Genomic DNA, 14,775 nt, shown 5'->3' with positions numbered 1-14,775 from the left:
GTACAGGAGAACGGTCTCTTACAGTAATGATGGCCAAGTGGTTAAGGAGTTGGCTTAAAAATCCAAAAGTTTTTCCCAGTGCAGGGTTGAATCTTGCTCACACTGAGGCCTGTGTTTTGGTCATACCCCTAACAAGGACAACAAGGTTGACTGCCAGCTGTTTGCACATCTGGACCCAGAAATATCCTGAGCCTTGGTTCTGTCGGCCAGTTTCTTTTCAGCTCACTGCAAACTGCCTCCCAGCTGTAGGTGAGGCTGAGTGTGCATGAAACCAGTGGTGCCTGACCAATGTGTCTGCTTTTCCTACCATCCCTCCATCTGTACCTGGAGTTGGCTTCCTTCAGTTGAACTTTGCCCTGTCCCCACTGCAGGAAGCCAAAGGGAGCAAAGAGTAGAAGTGCAGGATGCTGGTGGGGTACCCTCTGGGTTTGATTTAGTGAGTCTTAGTTAGACTGGCTGAATCAAATACCAGAAGATTGATCACGGCAATTCCTCTCCAGCTGGACGTGGTTCTTGTTCTTCTGTACAGAACAGCCAATGGGCGTTCAGATCTCAGCCTTGCTCAGTTGATGGGAATAGAAACCAGACACCCAGCAGGTTTGAACTGGTTTCAGTTGAGGGACCCGTCTGCCTGGTTTACATGCATTGGCACAAGAACACACGAGGGGTTTGCTGACATTTTAAGAATCCCTGTACAATAGAAATCCATGATTGACACACCTGGGTGCAAATGTTTCACTTAGGATAATCAACTTTTTCAGGAGGCACTTGAGATTGAATCAAGGACCTCTACAATCGGCACTCAAACACTACCATTGAGTTACACCCGACAGTGGTTGTACTTTTCAGCCTAGTGTTGGGGACTTAGCACCTGGCAGCAGTGCCTGCATGAGCAGACTATCATCCTGAAGCAGGAAGACCAGGAACTGGCTCCAAGCTAGGGTTCCAACACTGCTAGAATCCTCCTCCTCGTCCTGGAGCTACAGGTCATCTGCGTTGTCATCCTGAAGCTGCAGCTGCTGCTGCCCAGGTGTCTCCCTCACAAACTCCACAACCATCCTTAGACAAAGCCCTGGTCCCACTGCCTCATGTCAGGAGCCTCAGCAGCGCTGGGGGGTGGCTCCAGGGGGAGAAGCTGGTTCAGGGGAACTTGAGCTGCTGGGCCACTGAAGCAGGCCTGGTGGCTTCATTTACAGTTTCCAATCTTTACATTTGCATCCCTTCTTGGAAAGAGGGTGCAAGTGTAAACATACCCTAAGTAGCTAGAGTTGGCCTCCGTCAGTTGAGCCTGGCTGTGTCCCTACTGCAGAAACCCAAAGGAAGCAAAGAGCAGAAGTACTGGAAGCTGGTGGGGTACCCTCTGAATTTGATTTCGTGAGTCTTAGTTGGACTTGCTAAATCAAACTCCAGAAGATTGATTGTGGCCATTCCTCCCCCACTGTGTGTGATTCTTGTTCTTCTGCACCACACAGCCCAGGTAGACCAAGGACCTTCAGATCACACCCTTGCTGAACTGATGGGAGTAGAAACCAGACACACAGAAGATTTGAAGTTGTTTCAGTTGAGATGGGTTTGCCTGGTTTATGTGCATTGACACAAGAACACATTAAGGCTACGTCTACACTGGCAGCCTTTTCTGGAAATGCTTATAACGGAACAGTTTTCCATTATAAATATTTCCGGAGAAAGCGCATCTACATTGGCAGGATGCTTTTCCGGAAAAGCACTTTTTCCGGAAAAGCGTCCATGGCCAATGTAGACGCGCTTTTCCGCAAAGAAGCCCCGATCGTCATTTTTGCGATGGGGGCTTTTTTGCGGAAAAGACTACTGTGCTGTCTACACTGGCCCTTTTCCGGAACAGTTTTTCCGGAAAAGGACTTTTGCCTGAACGGAAGCAGCATAGTTTTTCTGGAAAAACACTGACAATTTTACAGTAGATCGTCAGTGCTTTTCCAGAAATTCAAGGGGCCAGTGTAGACAGCTGGCAAGTTATTCCAGAAAAGTAGCTGCTTTTCTGGAATAAATGGCCCAATGTAGACACAGCCTAGGGGTTTGCAGTAATTTAGGAATCTCTGCACAGCAGAAATTCAGAATGGGATGCAATTGGAGATGCAAAGGTTTCAATGAAGCTGACCAACCTTTCAGCAGGCATTTGGAGTTGAACGAGGAACCACTTTGCCTGTAGTCAAACACTCTACCCCTGAGCTACACCCCCATTACACTTGCTTGCTTGCATCCAGTGTTAGGAAATTAGCCATTGGCAGCACATTCTGCAGGAGCAGGTGGTACCTTGCACACATGGCGGGAGGAGGACGGCCCTCTATGGGGTCAGACATGTGTGGTGTCCCCCAACCTACGATCAGCATGACACGTCACAATAGCGCATCACCCCCTGTGCTCCCGCCTGCCCTGTGTGTGTTGCAACCTCACAGCACTCACCTGATGTTCCCTACCGGGTGCCCGAAGACATTTGGGAGGCCTCCTGCATCTGGGGGACCGGTTCCAGGGGGAGGGTCACAATGTTCCTGGAATCCTCCTTCTCTTTATCCTGGAGCTGCTGGTCAGCAGGTTTGTTGTCCTGAAGCTGCGGCCGCTGCTGCCCAGGTGTCTCCATCCCAGACTCCACAACTGTCCCTGTAGACAGGAGTTCCCCAATCCCCAGGACTTGGTCCAGTTCCTCACAGTATGCACAGTGCTAAGGTGCTTCCCCAGTGCAGGAGCTGAGCTACGGGTCCTCACATACCCCTGCCGCAATTCCTTGACCTTGGCTCTGACTTGGTCTGGGGTGGGTGGAGGTGGCCTTTCTTTGGCCATAAATATCTGCATTCCTCCAACTGGACTGCAGGGCCTGCAGAGACTCCTCCTCGGACCACAGCTTTATCTCTGGCCCAGACCATGACAGTGCCCGGCACTTGCTGCCACTTGCTTGGTCCTGTGATGTGTCTATGGAAGGGCCAGAGGGGTCTCCAGGGGCTTGTGCCTGTGACATGGCTCTCTGAGATGCTGGAAGCGCTCGATCTTAGCCAACTGGATAGAGAAATTATACTAAAATAATTGGTTAAGATAGAACTAAGCGGTACTTGAATTTCTCTTTATAAACTGGGGTCCAAGAAGGAGACCAGCAAGAAGAAGAAAAGGGGAGAAGAGAAGAGGAAGGAAAAGGGAAAGGAAGACCAAGAAGGAGGAGGGAAGACCTTGAAGCAGAACTCACCTCCAAGGCAGCCTAAGAGCAGAACGGCCGGGACTCCTCTGCACAGCTGTTGCAATGGTTTGCTGTGTGAACTCTGTGGCAGGTGACATTAGGGCTGTGCACTGGGATTATTTACCAGTTTCCCTGGATGCACTTTTCCCAGAGCTGTGATGGCCGAGCGGTTAAGGTGTTGGACTAGAAATCCAATAGGGTTTCCCTGCGCAGGTTCAAATCCTGCTCACAGCGAGGTCTGTGTTTTGCCCACACCTCTTCCTCGGGCAGCAAGGGCCTCTGTGAGTTACCAGCAGTGGGGCTGTTACCATTGGCATCAGGACTGGATTAAGGGTTGAGCTAGTGGGGCAGCTGCCATCAGGCACTGCCTGCCTGGTTCCTGGCAGGCTGCAGCAGTTCCCTGGGGCTGCATTAACCTCCACAGCACCTGTCAGCAGTGCCCTTCCCCATGCAGCTGTGGGGCTCTGCATGGCCTGCCCCCGGGGACCCTGGGTTGCACGCCGGCGGTGGTGGCAGGGCCAGGCTGTGCAGCACAAGAGCATCCTGCCACCACAAGCTCCACGCATGGAGGGGGAGGGGCTGTATATGCACTGTGCACCCAGGGTGGAGCCGCACATGCACCATGAGCCGGGGGGCAGTGCCACATGCCCGGAGCACTAGAATGGCTCAGACTGGCTGTGGTCAGCATCTAACTAATTGCACCATTAGGCCATGTCTTCACTCAGGTGGAGATTTCTGCTGCAATCCATCTCCCAGAGTTTGATTTAGCAAGTCTAGATAAGCCTCTCTAAATCAAACCCAGAGGACACCTGCACCAGCTCTTTGCTGCCATCCTACTTCCACTGTTAGGACACCAGCAAACAGTAAAACCAACTCCAGATATGTGTTGGGATATGGTAGAAAGAAGAGACACATTGGCCTCACCACAAGGCGTTGAACCCAGGATTTTCTGCTTACAAGGCAGCTGCTTTAGCCAACTAAGCCATGGTGCCCTCCTTCAAAACAACCCTCAAACTGTTCTACTTTATGGTTCCAGAGAACATGTTCCCATTCCAAAGTGCAGCCGTTCACCGTTCCCCTCTAGCTCCTGCCGTGTCTTGAGGCCTGCGCAGCCTAAGACATTAGATTGGCAGCTGGAACCCAAAACCTTTTTGGCAATTGTAGCACCAGGCCCCAAATGGACAGACCCAAGGCAGCCGCCTGGTCCTAAGGCCGGGCCTGCAGCCAGGGGGAGGAAGAAGAATCTCTCCTTTCAGCTGGAGTCAAATCAGCAGCCCAGCTAGCTCAGTTGGTTAGAGCCTGGTGCTAATAATACCAAGGTTATGGGTTCAAGCCCCATGCTGACTACACAGATGTTTGGGGAGGGTTAGCTCAATGGTATGAGCACTGGCCTGCTAAACCCAGGGTTGTGAGTTCAATCCTTGCAGAGGCTATTTGGGGCAAAAGTTCATTAGGGGATGGTACTTGGTCCTGCTGAGAATTTAGGGGACTGGACTTGATGACCTCTCAAGGTCCCTTCCAGTTCTAGGAGATAGGCAATCTCCATTATTTTTTTTTTAAAAAAAAGCAACCTAAGGGCCTTTGCTGATCCCCAGCCACAGGCCTCTGCTCTGCCAGCTGAGCTTTGGAAGGGGGCCTGGGGCAGGCTGCTGCTTTGCCCAGGTGGCCCTTGGGTGAGTGTTGGGGCAGGAGAACCCAGCAACACAGGGGGCTCTAATGGGCGCTTCACCTGCAGAAGGACCCTTGAGTGAAACCAGGCAGAAACACAGTGTCTTGCTGCCCCTTCTCCTGCCTGGGCCTGGCCCCCCTCCCCTGCTCGGCACCACAGAAAGCCCCTTGGCAGAAGCCAGAGGCCTCAGGCCTGTCCCCTCTGAGGAGCTTGTGCCTCGGCGTCCTGGCTCTCCTCCTGGCTCTCCTGGCTGCCCCCTGAGCGCTGCTGGCCAAAGGAGGCAGCAAGGCAGGAGTGGGGGGAGGAGCAAGTCCCGCTGAGGCCGACAGCTCTGGCTCAAGCCTCCAGCCCCAGCACAAAACCTTCAGCTGGGCCTGTGTGTCTCCCTCCTGCCCCCGCACACGCTCACAGGGGGACACGTGCCCCATGTTCCATCCCCGCGCCAGGCCTGGGCGACGGGCTCAGCCCTTGAGCAGCCCACAGAGCCTGTGAGGGATGGACTGAGAGCAGGGCCCCACTGACACCCCCTGTCCTGCCCCACTGGTCTGCGTGCGGCGCTGGCACGGGACAGGCAGGAATGGCAGCCAGGACAGAGCAGCTTGGACTGATGAGCGAGTCTCACTTGCTGACCAGACTCCCGGGCGCTGGGCTCTGGGGACAGCCGGGGGGGGGAGCGGGGAGGAGAGAGGGTGTGAAGACATTCCAGGGGGGGCATGAGGGTTTTCACAAATCAAAAAGCAGGGGGGGGGGGAGTGATGCCGAAAAGTTTGGGAACCACTGCAAGGGGACAACCCAGCAGGGACTCAAAGTGAGTGCTCCAGGTGAGGTTTGAACTCACAACCTCAGCATGTCTCCTACAAGTACTGCCTTATAAGTACTGTGCGCTGACCCATTGCGCCACTGGAGCAGATATTTGGAGTGCTTCTTCAAAGTACTTAGATTGAAAAAGTCAAGACGCATAAAGTGGAATTGAAGTTTCTGTGCCCTTGTTCTTTCTTTTCACAGGCAGAGCCGGGGGACTCCGCACATCCAGAGACCCCTCCCTCTTCCTCTCTGGTCTCTGAAATAACCCACCCTAGTGGAGCACAAAGCTGCTGGAGGCCAGAGCACGAGAGATCAGTTGTAAGTGGGTCAGTGCTCCCTTTGCACATGAGAGGTAGCAGGATTCACTCCCATCTTCTCCCACCTGCTCGCTGGTGCTGAGGGGCCAACCCCTTTCCTGCTGCCCCAACTCTCATTCCCACAATGCACTTTGTGCAGGGACCGTTGGTCTTTGTTGCAAGGCGTGTGGCTGGGAGCCAGGACCCTTCCCAAAGTATACAACTCCCCCGCCCCCGTTCTGCTCACGCTCTCTGGCTGCCTCCAGCATGGGCTGAGCTCAGGGGTCAGATGGGCGACCTGCCCTGACGCTGTGATGGCATCAGGCACCTGAGCACAAGTCTGCTCACAAAGCTCTAATGGGCCTCAGACAAGCAAAACCCCCCTTAGTGAACCTCAGGGCAAGGAAGCCAAAAAGCCTGGAGCACAAGGACCTCCCAGCAACTGCCCCAGCCCATCCCACTGAGATTTAAACTCAGATTGGAGGATTCAGAGTCATTAGTGCTGCCCCTTACACCTGGGACCTAGACAGAAGGCCTGGGGTAGACACCTGGGACACTCAGGTCTCAGACTGGCCTCTGCTCTCCTGGCTTCCCTCCAGCTGCTTCATCTCTCAGGACTCTCTGGCTACGTCTACACGGCACGTTTATTTTGGAATAAGCTCTTCCGGAACAGTTATTTCAAAATAGCACATCTACACTGCAGGGAAACCTCAAAATAAGTCTGAGGAGACTTCCCTAATCTAGACATGTTACCTTGATTTAGAGCTCCAGGGGGAATAACTTAGAATGGCCCTGGGGAGGGGATATTTTGAAATAGCAGAAGTGGAGCATGTACACGCACCTCATTTTGAAATAGCTATTTCAGAATAGGCATTTTTCTGCGTACAGTGAGGTCTACAGAAGTTGGAATTAGCCGTCCGTTATTTCAGAGTTACTTCAAAATAACGGAATTGCTGTCTAGACTCTTGCCTTGTTATTTTGGAATAACAGCCATTGTTTCAAAATAACTTTTCTGTGTGGACAGAACCTCTGTCCTGCCCCAGTTCTGCTGCTTTCTGGACAAACTCCATGTTAGGACCAGTCACAATCTGGGGTCAGTGAGGGTCCGTCCCACCTGAGATGTGTGTTCTACAAAAGCCTCCTGTTCCCCACCCACTTCTCAATACTGACTGCAGACACTTTTCTTCATATTGGGGTGTAGCTCAGTGGCAGAGTGTTTGACTGTGGATTCCATGGTCCTTGGTTCAAATCCAAGTGACACCTGCAAGAGTGTCTATTTAATAGAGACATTTCATTTGTATGTGAACTCTTTGAATGAATACAAACCTGTAGGCTACATCTACATGGCAGGGTTTTTGCTCAATGTTCTTGCACAAAAACGTGCAGAGCACAGCACGAGTGTTCTTGCATAAGTAAATTTGCACTACATTGTTGGAAAACAGTGCTTCTTCCAGAAGAGTTATTCCTCTCCCCACGAGGAATAAGCCCTCTTGCACAAGAGCTCTTCCACAAGAGGGCAGTGTAGACAGGCAACATGAATTTCTTGTGCAAGAAACCCATATGGCTAAAATGCCCATCAGAGTTTTCTTGCACAAGAGAGCAACCACACTGCCATGGACGCTCTTGCACAAAGGCACATCTCTTGTGCAAAGCACTTGGCAGTGTGGACGTGCTCTTGTGGAAGATCTTTTGCAAAAGAACTCTTGCGCAAACAGTTCTTGCACAAGAAGGTTGCAGTGTAGACGTAGCAGTCGTGTTATGACGGTGTTTAGGTCAGTAACTGGGGCCACTAAATGGTGCTTGTGACCTGTGACCTAGGGATCCATGTTGGATCAGCTCAGGCACTGGCTGCTCAGAGACTGGTCAGAACTGGATTTTCCTGCCAAGTGGCACGAGGGTTCCTGACAATAAGCAGCAGAACGGCTCTGCACAAGAGGGTTTTTTTGTGCAAGAAGGAGCAGTGTAGACAGCTCCTTCTTGTGCAAAAGCCTGTGCTGCAAAAATGATGGCTCATTAGGTATGCAAATGATGTGCAGCAATATTCATTTGCATATCTTATTGCTCAGCAATGCGCAGCGTAGTCACAGCTAAGGAAGCCAAACACTGGAATTACCAAGGATTTGCAGCAAACCAGTATTTCGCCAGCGGGTCCCACTGAGGTCGTGGTGCAGGATTCAGACTCACTTGCTGAGGAAGGTTCTAGAATCTCCCTGCTTCACACAAAATTTTTTAAGCTTACACAGAAAGCACAGGGGCCATGTTTACACTGATGGGCTCTTGTGCAAACAATAGGCCAATGAGGCTAAGCGTGGGCTATCACACTGCTCCTTCATGCACAAGAAACCCCTGTGACAATAAGCAGCGGAACGGCTCTGCACACGAAGGCTCTGTCTGCACTGGCAGCGTCTTGCTCAAGAACAAGAATTCTTGCTGCCCCTGGGTGCACCCAAATGCGCTTCTGGGGGGGAAGGTTCCACAGCTTGAAAGGGCCACTGGTGAGCTGTACTTTTGTAGGCCAGCTAGCTCAGCTGGTTAGAGCATGGTGCTAATAACGCCAAGGTCATGGGTTCAAGCCCCATGCTGGCCACAGGGGTGTTTGGGTCTCTGACTTCCCTTCATTTAGTTGCCTGCTATGGACAGGGAAGCAGAAACAAGCAAAAGGCTGAGAGCTTTGCAGGAAGCAGGGCAGAGATCTGGTAGGGGGAGGCTCCAGCCTGCACAGCTCCAGTGGCTAAAAGGGCCTTGGCCTGGCTTCCTGTCCCCAAAAGCAGGGGGAACTGATGCCCAAATTCCTGCTGCTGCAGTGGCTACCTCAAGGCACCAGCTGGGGGGCAGGCTCTGGAGCCCAAGCCACACGGGGAGACTCAATATGACCGGGAGGCCTGGAGCGTGTGAGCCCTGCACAGAGGCTGCTGCTGGGGGCCTGCTTCAGTGGCCCAGCAGCTCAAGTTCCTCTGAACCAGCTTCTCTCCCTGGAGCCACCCCCCAGCGCTGCTGAGGCCCCTGACGTGAGGCAGTGGGACCATCAGAGGAAGGTGCCAGCCTTAGCCCTTCCTCCCAGCCTCCTCCCCCTCCCAGGGTCTTTCCCCAGCCCCTCCCCAGTTCTACATTCCTCAACCAGAGAGTTTGTTCTTTCAACAGGGAAAAGTCCTGTTTGTGTTACCAGCAAGGGGAGGTGGAGAGGAGAGGGAGAGGGAGAAGGAAGGGGGTGTGTTGAGGTATGTTGAGGTTGGGAGGGAGGCACAGAGGGCAAAAATGAGGAGTAATGTTAGTTAGTTGGAACCAAGGGGCTGGGTTTGAACTACTGCAGAAGAAAGGACTCTGCCCCTGGAGCTGCCCTGTCCTCTCCAGAGCCCTTACGCAGGCACTGGGGATGCCTGAGTCCAGGCAGTGCCCAGCCAAGGGGGAGGGGTTAGGGCTAGCCCCATGCTAGGTGTCAGCTGCTGTAACATGTGGCAAGAAGATTGACTAGGGACATGTTTTGGGAAAGTTGCAGCTGGTTTCCCTGACTGGGAATTGAACCCAGGCCACAGCAGTGAAAGTGCTGGATCCTAACCACTAGACCATCAGGGACACATGAAACAAGGTTCTTTGCTCACCTACACTAGCCTTTCGCAGGCAATTTTCTGTCCACTTCAGGATGAGCGGGGGGTCCATTATCCCTTGCCCAGAGGGGACAAGAACAGCCAAATAGAACATCAAAGCAGCCAGACTGGGCCATGCCAGTTGTCCAACTAGCCCAGGATCCTGTCTCAGGACAGCAGCCAATTTCATTGTCCGGAGAGAATCCTCAGGACAGACAGTTATTAAGTGATCCCTCCATTCCCAGCTTCAGGTATACACCAGCTAGGGACACTTGCCCTGTCCATCCTGGTTAAATGCCATTGATTGACCTTTCCTGCATTAAATTATCCAGTTCTTTTTTGGACCTTCTTGTAGATTTCACCTTCACAACATCCTCTGGCAAGGAGTTCCACTGGGCGCAAAAATGCTTCTTTTTTTAACTTGGTTACTTACCAGTTTCGTTCTGTCACCCTGGTTCTTAAGTAGGCAAAAAAATAATTTCTTATTTGCTTTCTGCACCCCTGTCATCAGCACATAAACCCCTGTCCCGTCGCCCCTTGCTTGTCCTTGTCCCAAGCTGAGAAGAAGTTCCATGAACTCCTGGGAGCTGCTTTCCAAAGAAGAGGCATTTCCAGCAGAGAAGATGGCCAAGCCCAATCCCCTACACAAAGCCCCAGGAAATACCAGTGGAGACTGGGAAAGCTCCCTCTCGGGCAGCGCTACGGAATGGATCCGGCTGGCCATCGGGGTGACTAACCCATCAACAGACGAGTCCCCGTGAGACTTCTCAGCCCAAGTGCAGAGACTGTGGAGTCTCCCACTCCCAGCCCAGTGGCAGAGGGGCAGTGTCCTGAGGAGGCAGGTCCTGAGGTGGAGGAGACCTTTGAAGGGAACAGAGACAAGGGAGACATGAGGTGAGAGGAAGGGGAACAAGTCGCCTCTTCTCAAGCGAGACGTGGTGGGAAACTGCCGGTTCCGGTGCAAGCCGAGCTCCAAGGGCTGGTTCCTGCCCCAGTGGCTCCTTGCAGGGCCTGGCGTGAGACACACCAAGAAGTGCCGTGTGTGGCCAGGAGAGAGGGTGTTTACAATCCAGACAATCAATGTTTGCTGCACTTCTCCCTCCCCTCAGTGATGCTAAAGCTCAAGGCCAACTCCCCAGGCCAAGCAGCTGGTGGAGATGTGCATGTCAGAGCCTCTGCCCACTGAGCTGTAGCCTTCTGTGCCTAGGGAGCCAGACACTGCCAGGGCTGGAGGGAAATGGGGAATGGCTGCACTTTGGGAGGCAAAGGTGTTGTCTGGGACCATAGAGTAGAACAGTTTCACGAGGCTCCCTGAGGAAGGCACCATGGCTTAGCTGGCTAAAACACCTGTCTTGTAAACAGGAGATCCTGGGTTCAGCTCCCAGTGGTGCCTTTTGGTGGACTTTGTTTACTTTTTCCTATGTCTTTCTGGCCTCTGACACTCCAGCACTGGGGCACTTGAGCCCTTCAGCCAGATTCAGACCAGACCGGTCAGAGTCTCTCGTGCTCATCGAGGGGGATTCTGGACTTGCTGCTTTGGGAGCCAGGGTCACATTGCAGAGCTCCCCCAGGGATGTCCCACGGTGTCACCAGCACAGCACCAGCTGCTCTCCCTGCCCTCAGCAATGTGGCTGCATTTTATCCTTCCCCTTCAGTGACAACTGCCCATTCCCCACCAGCCCCAGCCCCTGTAGCACCCATTCCTTTCCCCAGGAGCAGCGTGAGCACCAGTGCAGTGCCCTGCTGAGGCTGCGGCTGTGGGAGGCAAGCCCCTGGCTTTGGAAGGGAGACATGATGTCAAGGTGTTAAGTTTCGCCCATGTCTAGTGTGGGGTGACCCACACTTGGGGGGCAGCTGGAGGTGCCTCCTGAGAGCTGATTTTCAGCCCTTCCTGTGTTTCTGGTTCCTTCCAACAGCTCGACTCAGTTATCAAAAAGTTGAGGAATGTGTATTGGGAAGAGGGAATTTCAGTTTTTTTAGTGTCACTAGTGTGGCCTAGTGGGCAAAGCATTGGTCTCCTAATCTTGGAATTGTGGGTTCAAGTCCCATCTGAGGTGATAGTTATGACATTTCCTAGTAAGTGCAATTCTCTTTGGCTTCCTTTTTGCCATATTATCTGTTAGATGTTGGAACACTGGAGAAGTGTCCCCTGGAACTGCCATTCCAGGGTTATGAGTTTAATTCTTGAAGGAGCCATTTAGAGATGTCTGAGGTAAATCTGTCAGGGATGGCTCTTGGCCCTGCCATGAGCATGGGGAGTGGACTGGTTGACCTCTCAAAGTTCTCTCCAGCTCTATGAAATGGTTTATCTCCTTATAAAGAGCATCTGTGGAGACTCTCTTGTGCAAGAAAGTTCTAATGGCTGTTTTAGGCACAAGAAATCCCTCGTGCCTGTGCACACTGCCTTCTTGTGCAAGAAGCCCTCTTGTCCAATGGTTAACTGTACATTTTTTTGCGCAAGAATGCACATGCAGGGTAAACACTCCGCTAGTTTTTGCACAAGAATGGCTATTCTTGTGCAAAAGGACTGCAGCATAGACAGAGCTGTGCAGTGTGAAAAAAACCTCACAATAACAAGTTCAAACCAGCAGGTCCCACTGAGACTTGAACTCAGATTGCAGGATTCAAAGTCCTGAGTGCTGCCCCTTACACCATAGGACCTACCCACTGACCTCTTCATGGGCATTGAGGACACTCAGTTTTCAGGCTGGCCTCTGCACTCCTGGCTTTCCTTCTGCTGCTTCATCCCCCTGGCTATGACTACACATAGTGATTCCAAAATAGTTTATTTTGAACTAGCACATCTACACTGCAGGGAAACCGCAGAATAGTCTGAGGCAGGCTCCCCAGTGTAGACGACCTGTCTCAGAAGAATAAATTAGTATGTCCACAAGAAGGGGCTAGTTCAAACTAGCAGCAGTGGTGCATCTACACAGAACTTATTTGGAAATAGCTAATTTGGAATAGGGGTTAGTCTTTGTAGAATGAGGTTTGCAGAAGTCGGAAAAAGCCGTCTGATACTTCAGAATTATTTCAAACTAACGGAATTGCTGTGTAGACTCTTGCATTGTTATTGTGGAATAATGGCCATTGTTCCAAAAGAACTTTTGTGTGTGGACAGAACCTGCACAGCCCAAGAAATGTGATTGGCAGCTCCTCCCCCCCATTGTTTTGTCAATTGCAGTGCAGGGTTCTGAAGACATGGACCCAAGGTAACCACCTTGGTTGTCTTCTGCTAAGGCCAGGCTGGAGGGAAAAGAATGGCTCCTTTGAGCTGGAGTTGAACCAGTGACCTAAGGATCACTTGCCACACACACACACTACAGTCCTCCGCTCTGCCAGCTGAGCTATCAAAGGGTGTCTGAGTAGATCCTCTTTGTCCAGGTTGTCCTTTCTGCAAGTCTCAGGGCAAGAGCTCCCCCAAGTATATGGCATTGCTGATGAGGGGCAGAGGAGCACAGAGGCCGTCACAGGTACTTCACACGCAGACAGACCCCGTGAGTAAAACCTGATCTAGATCCATCCATGTCACAGCAAAAGGAAGAAAGTTGGGTGCTTCTCATGTGTCTTCTTTGTTCCAGAGTCTCTAGGGGTGCGGAAGGGTCAGGTCCCAATTGAATGAACCTTAGTCTAGAAGCACCCCTGAGGGTTTCCTTCTATCTTTGGCCTGGAAAGGTCATCTGTAACAATGTGGTTTCTCTGTAACCCTATTGGAAGGCCTGTAGCTATTCAGTAGGTCTAAACTAAAGCCTTCTTCTGCAGCCAGACTGAAGAGCAGCAGCAATTAGCTGTAAAGCCTGGAGTCACATACTCACATTCCAGCTAAATGACACTGAAATAGTGTCAGACTAGGCTGTGAGAAGGGGATCCTGTCCTAATGGCACCCACTGGTACCAGATAAGAAACAGACCTCAAGATGGGTAGAGAAAACTTAGTTAAACACCATTTTGTCTGGCAAGAAACTGCTTATCAATAGTTGTGGTTGTGCAATGGGCATTCTATGATTCTTGTCCTCCCTTTCCTATTGTTTGTCTGTGTGGTCGCTGTCTGGTTTGGATCTGTTTCTGTCTGCTGTATAATTAATTTTGCTAGATGTAAATCAACTAAGGTGGTGGAGTATGATTGGTTAGGTAAATCACAATAGTGTCTTATGACTGGTTAGCAAAATTATACTAAAACAATTGGTTAAGATGTTGCTAAGCAGGACTCAATTTTCACTATATAAACTGGGGTCCAAGAAGGAGACCAGCAAGAAGAACTCGCCTGTGAAAGAGCCTTAAACTAGAGCTTCCAGGACACCTCTGCACAAGCCTGAGTAGGGCAACAAAGGACCCAAGCCCTGAGACCCCCCAACTCAGAGTAGAACATGTCTGTCCCATCAGAGAGGGCACCTCAAGAGCTTGTGTTTCTATATGGCTTTGAACTAAGGAGCTGCTGTATGTTAAACAAACACAGTGATGGCTACACCACGGAGGCTTTTCTTTCCTCTATTTAAACTTGGGAAAATATTCTGTTACCAACTCTTTAGCCAACTCAGATTGCTGCCCTCAGGAAGGGACCAAACCCTCCTCCCCCGTCCCAGGGACTCCAACCCAAACCCCGCCCTGGGGGAGCTCTGCAACGTGACCCTGGCTCCCAAGGCAGCAAGTGCAGAATCCCCCTTGGTGAGCGCAAGAGGCTCCGACCAGCCTGGTCTGAATCCATCTGAATCGCTGGACAGCCCCGCTGCTGGAGTGTCACAGCCCCTGTCAACCAGCCCTGTGTTTGCCCCGTCTCTTTCAAGGAAGGGCAGGGCAGGGCCCACACACCCACCAGGAGTCTCAGGCACGTCTCTCGCACCCAGCTGACCATGGAGCAGGTCTCCGTGGCCCGTGTGTGGTACCCAGGGGCTCTCTCCTGTGAGCCCCCCCCCCAAGGGGAGTCTCACACAGAGGTCTTGGGATCACAAGCTTCCTGACACTCTCATCATGCAACCGGGGCAGGTCCAGCCTGGTCTGTAAAAGCTGCTCTGGAAATCAGAGAGCAGCTGAAAGTGACTCCAGTGGGATTTGAACCCACAACCTTGGAATGACTAGTCTAGCTCACACTAATAGCTACAGTTTCAAAGTCCAAGACCCTGACTATTGCACTGCAGCTCACAGCAACAGCAACCCTCATCTCTTCACTCTGCTTTGCAGCAGGGTAATTGCTGGGCTAGAATAAAGGGAAAAGCTGAACCAG

At 51.8% G+C, this 14,775-nt stretch overlaps 6 non-coding genes across 6 annotated transcripts; 3 read left to right on the top strand and 3 right to left on the bottom strand.

Moving 5' to 3' along the window:
* Positions 1-3,354: 3,354 nt before the first annotated feature.
* TRNAS-AGA (transfer RNA serine (anticodon AGA)) lies at positions 3,355-3,436 on the top strand. The gene has a single exon. It is a non-coding gene; the product is annotated as a tRNA-Ser (tRNA).
* A 2,248-nt stretch (positions 3,437-5,684) lies between these two features.
* Positions 5,685-5,778, bottom strand: TRNAI-UAU (transfer RNA isoleucine (anticodon UAU)). The gene is made up of 2 exons: positions 5,741-5,778; positions 5,685-5,720 (listed from the first exon to the last, which is right to left on the bottom strand). It is a non-coding gene; the product is annotated as a tRNA-Ile (tRNA).
* Positions 5,779-8,484: 2,706 nt separating this feature from the next.
* On the top strand, positions 8,485-8,558 carry TRNAI-AAU (transfer RNA isoleucine (anticodon AAU)). The gene has a single exon. It is a non-coding gene; the product is annotated as a tRNA-Ile (tRNA).
* A 914-nt stretch (positions 8,559-9,472) lies between these two features.
* Positions 9,473-9,544, bottom strand: TRNAE-UUC (transfer RNA glutamic acid (anticodon UUC)). Its single transcript has one exon. It is a non-coding gene; the product is annotated as a tRNA-Glu (tRNA).
* Positions 9,545-10,874: 1,330 nt separating this feature from the next.
* On the top strand, positions 10,875-10,948 carry TRNAT-UGU (transfer RNA threonine (anticodon UGU)). The gene has a single exon. It is a non-coding gene; the product is annotated as a tRNA-Thr (tRNA).
* Positions 10,949-12,820: 1,872 nt separating this feature from the next.
* TRNAY-GUA (transfer RNA tyrosine (anticodon GUA)) lies at positions 12,821-12,912 on the bottom strand. Its single transcript is given in 2 exon segments — positions 12,821-12,856; positions 12,876-12,912. It is a non-coding gene; the product is annotated as a tRNA-Tyr (tRNA).
* Between the last annotated feature and the right edge of the window lie 1,863 nt (positions 12,913-14,775).

The sequence above is a fragment of the Pelodiscus sinensis genome, chromosome 19, assembly GCF_052426305.1.
Source record: "Pelodiscus sinensis isolate ZL-2025 chromosome 19, ASM5242630v1, whole genome shotgun sequence".
In the NCBI taxonomy this organism is placed as follows: Eukaryota; Metazoa; Chordata; order Testudines; family Trionychidae; genus Pelodiscus; species Pelodiscus sinensis.
The sequence above is the reverse complement of the archived record's forward strand: the minus strand, read 5'-3'. Positions and strand labels throughout refer to the sequence as shown.